This window comes from Heptranchias perlo, unplaced genomic scaffold (assembly GCF_035084215.1).
Source record: "Heptranchias perlo isolate sHepPer1 unplaced genomic scaffold, sHepPer1.hap1 HAP1_SCAFFOLD_55, whole genome shotgun sequence".
Lineage (NCBI taxonomy): Eukaryota > Metazoa > Chordata > Chondrichthyes > Hexanchiformes > Hexanchidae > Heptranchias > Heptranchias perlo.
The window spans coordinates 2,597,971-2,604,170 of record NW_027139570.1 but is presented as its reverse complement, the minus strand read 5'-3'; the positions used below and the strand labels follow the sequence as shown (position 1 = coordinate 2,604,170).

The 6,200-nt window shown below is 45.2% G+C and overlaps 1 non-coding gene across 1 annotated transcript; it reads left to right on the top strand.

Moving 5' to 3' along the window:
* Positions 1-5,704: 5,704 nt before the first annotated feature.
* Positions 5,705-5,776, top strand: trnag-ucc (transfer RNA glycine (anticodon UCC)). The gene has a single exon. It is a non-coding gene; the product is annotated as a tRNA-Gly (tRNA).
* The last annotated feature ends 424 nt before the right edge of the window (positions 5,777-6,200 follow it).

Below are 6,200 nucleotides of genomic sequence, written 5' to 3'. Positions count from 1 at the left end.
GCCTCCCGGACTCCCCCTGACCTTCCCCCGGACTCAATGCCGATCTCAGAGCCCATCTGCGGACAAGGTCCCGAAGCGATGATCTGCTGCAACGAGGCTGTTCTTTGCTCCCTTCCCCCGGGGAAGGGAGCAAAGAACAGCCTCCTTTCCCTATTTCCCTGTCCTTTCTAAAGATCTTATAGACTTGAATATTAAGCTGCCATTCCTGCCCAGTTGATAGTCAGGTCTCTGTAATGATTTAATGGAATTATTTAACTTTACTCAATGGCTGATGTGAGCTGTGTAAAATGTATTTCCAGCTGGTCAAGTATTGCAGGTATCGACTGTCTCTTCAGTCCGATATCAGGTGAAGAATTACTGGCTGGTGTGGAATTTCCATTGATTGGGTGTTGGTGAAATCTACTGGGCGGAAACAGGAACTGCAACAGAGCGAGAAAGGATCCGTCAGAAACCAGTGAAAATGAAGAACAAAATCCAACAGCCTGCAGTGTCTGTTCAGGGTCTGATGTTTGGGAACTATTTTATTGTTGGTTATTTTCAGCGATGGTGGTATAGTGGTGAGCATAGCTGCCTTCCAAGCAGTTGACCCGGGTTCGGTTCCCAGCCATCGTTATTAAGTGTTCTTATCAGTTTATTTCCATCAGAAACTCTTAAGTTTACAATCGCATTTGATGCAGTTCAGTTGGATATTGTTTCCAAAACATAAGCGGGTGCAATTATAGTAAAATGTTTTCAACCTTCATTTCTTTTCCCCACAGAAGGAAAAGAGGAAAAACATGCTGGAAATACTGAGTTACCAAGGGTTTAATGAGAGTGAGGAAGGGAAATGATATGTTCGCCTTTATTGTAAGGGTGTTGGAATATAAGAGGAAGGAGGTCTTGCTGCAATTGTAGTATGAGGAAATATTGTGTAAAATTGGCCAATATTCGGTGGAGTTTAGAAGAATGAGAGGTGATCGCATTGAAATGTATAAAATTCTTAGACGGCTTGACAGGGTAGATGCTGAGAGTCTGATTCCCCTGGCTGGAGAGTCAAGAACTAGAGCTCATAGTCTCAAGATAAGGGGTCGGCCATTTAGGACCGACATGAGGAAACATTTCATCACTCAAAGGATTGTGAATCTTTGGAATTCTCTGCACCCCAGAGGGCTGTGGATGCTCAGTCGTTGAGTTATATTCACTACTGGTTTGGGGAGAGAAAGCAGCAACGATTTTAATAGCAGGTTCTTCCCATTCTCTCTCCCTTACCCTGGACACACCCTGTACACACACAGCCCGAGAATGACCTCTCCCTTCCCCCCTCTCACTCCATGTTCCGGGACCAGTTCCTGATCCACTCCGCCTCTTACAAACAGCCCCCGGACTGCCCCTGAACTTCCCCCGGACTCAATGCCGATCTCTGAGCCCATCTGCGGACACGGTCCCGAAGCGATGATCTGCTGTAACGAGGCTGCTCTTTGCTCCCTTCCCCCGGGGGCCGTGATCTCTCCATTCCCGGCTGTTTTAAACTATCTTCTTCCGCTCACTAAGGGAATGGCGCCCACAATTCCCAATCCAAAAATCGATGGAAACTTTCCCCAATTGGAATTTTTCCGAGTCTGAGCAAAGGAATTGGGTCTGGGGGAAAGGTCAGAGGGAATGGGGTCCACAGGCAGTGCAGGAACAGGCACCAGAATGGGAAACAGATGGGATTCCACCAGTGCCTAACGCTGGAATCCAGACTGACTTTACAATCTCCAACTATTAAACTAGATGTTTCCATCCCTGCTGTTTCTCTCGGAGTCTTTTGATGGGAAATGCCTTTCAGAGATAAAGTGAGCGGCTGTGAAATCAGCCAATGGATTCTCTTCATTCATGGCCCCTATAATGTGTGACTGAGAGAGGATTTCTCAAACCAATCCTGGAGAAACATGGGAGGAAAGTGGGATTCGGTGTATTTGCTGGGACCGTGTATGGTTAATATCAGGCAGCAACAGTCGCAGATTAATTTAACCGGAGTGAAACTGTCGGTCACTGAGAGTAATATCGAACAGCCCTGAGCTGTAAAACTGCAGATAGTACAACAGGCATTAGAGGGTTAAATGTGGCCCATTGTTTCTGTCCCTCTCTGTACTGTCCCTGAGTGTGGGATTAATAGTGTTTCTGACCCTTGTACAATATCTGTGAGAGATGGGATTGCATCTTCTGTCTTTCCAACGCGATCTTTCTGGATAAATCGGCACTTTACCGGTCAGTCCGGAACTAATACTGTTAACGTCTGTCTGTCACTGTGTCTCACCGCTCTCTCTGTCTCTCTCACCGTGTCTGCCTCCCTCTCTCTCTCTCTGGTGCTGTATATGAAGGTGGATACTGCTATTGAGCGTGATTTGGACACAGATAGGGAGTGTAAGACTGATACTGTCTCTCTCTCTCTCTATTGCTGGACATGAAAGTGGGATACCGTCTGATATAAAATAGAGAGAATGAGATGTCCGGGCCGGGCCTCACTGTAACTGGGGATGTGTTTGGCTCCAGTCCCAGTTCATCGTCATAATCTTTTCACAGATTCAAGGCGAGAGTCTCTGTGAGACGGTAACACTGGCGGAGAAACTCCGCGTCATAACTCAAACCCCAACACATGAGATTCTCCAAATAAACTGGAGTAAGGTGTTTGTAAAACGCTGAACCCGTCTGGGAGGGGATGTGTGGGGAGATAGAACAAGGAAACAGACTGAAATGGAGGAGCCGAGTTGACTTGTTATTGAATGGACTGTATTTAGGCAGGAATATTAACGATTTCTCATTGTAACGGGGCTTATTTGAAAGATTCGGGTTTTGGGAATCCTTGAATATGAAGCCCGGGTCTGTCAGGGTTTGTGCGGAGCGCTGAGGTTCGGTTCTATTATCGATAAACGGTTTGAAACTGTCGGTTGGAGAGAACTGGAGGTGGAGCTGGAAGATCAGAGGCCGCTCTCCGCTCTGTCTCTCTGACTGTCTCCTCCCCTCCCGATTTCTCTGTTTAATTCCCCATATGGAACCAAAGCGGGTAGGTGGACTCTAAACACGGTTTACTCGTTAACAGGACGAAAGGCGAGTCATGTTCCTGATCTCCTGGGCACCAGGCAATTCACTGTTATTTGTTTCTCTACAGAGTTACATTTCAGTGATTCCCCAGTGAGTTTGATGCGTTATGTAAATAATCCAACAAAATAGAACAGAAACGGAGCGAAGCGCTGAATCCCACAGATGTAGAAAGGTTAGTCGAGCAGTTCTGGTGATTCTTTACGAGCCCAGCATGGCAAGTAGTTTAAATAAATACAAGAAACCTGGTGATGTGTGGGCTGGGATCTATAAGTCACCGTTGAAAGTAGCGGACTGTGGTCACTGCCCCGACTCCAGTCCCATTAATTCCTCATCTCGTCCACAACGAGACAAAAGCAGCTCAAAGCCACACTGGTCGCATGATATTAGCGTTTCCCTTCAGACAGTAACCAGTCCTTTCACAGATACAGAGGGTGGCTCTGAAAAGAGCCTTTACATCGAGTTACATTGAACCTACAGCACAGAAACAGGCCATTCGGCCCAACTAATCTATGCCAGCGTTTATGCTGCTCATGAGCCTCCTCCTTCCTTACTTCATCTAACCCTATCGGCATATCCTTCTATTCCTTTCTCCCTCATGTGCTGATCTATCTTCCCCTTAAATGTCCCTATGTTATTTGCCTCAGATACAACCTCGTAGTTGCAAGTTCCACATTCTAACCACTCTCTGGGCAAAGCAATTTCTCCTGAATTCCCTATTTGATTTATTAGTGAATATTTTATATTTATTACCTGAAGTTTTGGACTCCCCACAAGTGTAAACATTTTCTCTACATCTATCCGAACAAACCCTATCATTATCTTAAAAACCTCGATCAGATCAACCCTCAGCCTTCTCTTTTCTAGTGAAACGATATCCAGTCTGTTCAGTCTTTCCTGATAAGAATATCCTCTCATTTCTGGTATCATCCTTGTGAATCTTGTTTGCACCTTCTCCAATGCCCCTATGTCTATAATATGGAGACGAGACCTGTTCGCAGTATTCCAAGTCTGGTCTAAACAAGGTTCTATACAAGTTTAACATAACTTCTTTGCTTTTCAACTCTATCCCTCTAGAAATGAATCCTAGTGTTTGATTTGTCTTTTTATGACCTGATTAACCTGGGTCGCTACTTTTAGTAATTTGTGTATCTGTACCACTAGATCCCTTTGCTCCTCTATCCCGTTTAGACTCTTATTATCCAAGCAGTGTGTGACCTCCTGATTCTTCATTCTGCAACTTTATTAATGCCCTCTTGCATTTTGATGCATTCTTCCTTTGTATTAACTAAATCCCCCAAGTTGGTGTCGTCCACAAATTTTGGAATTGTACTTCCGATTCCCGAATCCAAATCGTTAATGTAAATTGTGAAGAACAGTGGTCCCATCACCTGGAACTCCACTTCCCACGTTTTGCCACTCTGAGTAGCGACCCTTAACCTCTATTCTCGGCTTTCAATTTTGTACCCAACTGACCTGACTCCACGTGCTCCGAACTTAGCCATGAGTCTACAATGTGGTACATTATAGAAGGCCTTCGGAAAACCCAAATATATCACATCTACTGCATTAAACTTGTCTACACTTTCTGTTCCTTCTTCAAAGATTTCAATAAGGTTGGTCCTGTCCTTTGGGTTATCAGATTAAGCCTTGGCCGGTTTACTTGCTCTTGGAGCTCACAATGCTGGTTTTCTTCGGCATCAGCACGGCCTGGATATCAGACAACACCCTGAGCGATGGTCACCCGTCCCAGCAGCTTGTTGAGCTCCTCGTCGTTGCGGATGGCCAGCTGCAGGTGTCTGGGGATGATACGCGTCTTCTTGTTTGTCCCGGGCCGCGTTGCCGGGCAGCTCGAGGATTTCAGCCGTCAGATACTCGATGCACAGCAGCCAGATAGACCGGGGCTCCGGCACCCACACGTTCAGCATAGTTCCCCTTTCTCAGGAGCCTGTGAACACGGGTAACAGGGAACTGCAGTCCGCCCCGGGATGAGCGAGACTTGGCCTTCGACAGAGCTTTACCGCCGGTTTTTCCTCTTCCAGACATTTCCACAATCTCACAAACACTTTCACAAAGAATGAAGAAATCCTCCCGCACTCGCCCTTCTTATACCTTCTGGAGGAGTACAGTGGGGGTACTTGTGATGTGTCTCTCTCAGAGTGTTTACACTGCCCGCTCACCCTCACTGATATTCTATCTTTGAACTGCTGTAATATTGTCCTTTTCGTAATATTGCTGCTCCTCCTCCTTTCCCTATTTCCCTGTCCTTTCTAAAGATCTTATAGACTTGAATATTAAGCTGCCATTCCTGCCCAGTTGGTGGTCAGGTCTCTGTAATGATTTAATGTAATTATTTAACTTTACTCAATGGCTGATGTGAGCTGTGGTAAAATGTATTTCCAGCTGGTCAAGTATTGCAGGTATCGACTGTCTCTTCAGTCCGATATCAGGTGAAGAATTACTGGCTGGTGTGGAATTTCCATTGATTGGGGGTTGGTGAAATCTACTGGGCGGAAACAGGAACTGCAACAGAGCGAGAAAGGATCCGTCAGAAACCAGTGAAAATGAAGAACAAAATCCAACAGTCTGCAGTGTCTGGTCAGGATCTGATGTTTGGGAACTATTTTATTGTTGATTATTTTTAGCGATGGTGGTATAGTGGTGAGCATAGCTGCCTTCCAAGCAGTTGACCCGGCTTCGATTCCCAGCCATCGCAGCTAAGTGTTCTTATTCGTTTATTTCCATCAGAAACTCTTAAGTTTATAATCGAATTTCATGCAGTTCAATTGGATATTATTTCCAAAACATAATCGAGTGTAATTATCGTAAAATGTTTTCAACCTTCATTTCTTTTCCCTACAGAAGGAAAAGAGGAAAAACATGCTGGAAATACTGAGTTACCAAGGGTCTAATGAGAGTGAGGAAGGGAAATGATATGTTAGCCTTTATTGTAAGGGTGTTGGAATATAAGAGTAAGGAGGTCTTGCTGCAATTGTGGTATGAGGAAATATTGTGTAAAATTGGCCAATATTCGGTGGAGTTTAGAAGAATGAGAGGTGATCGCATTGAAATGTATAAAATTCGTGGACGGCTTGACAGTGTAGATGCTGAGAGTCTGATTCCCCTGGCTGGAGAGTCAA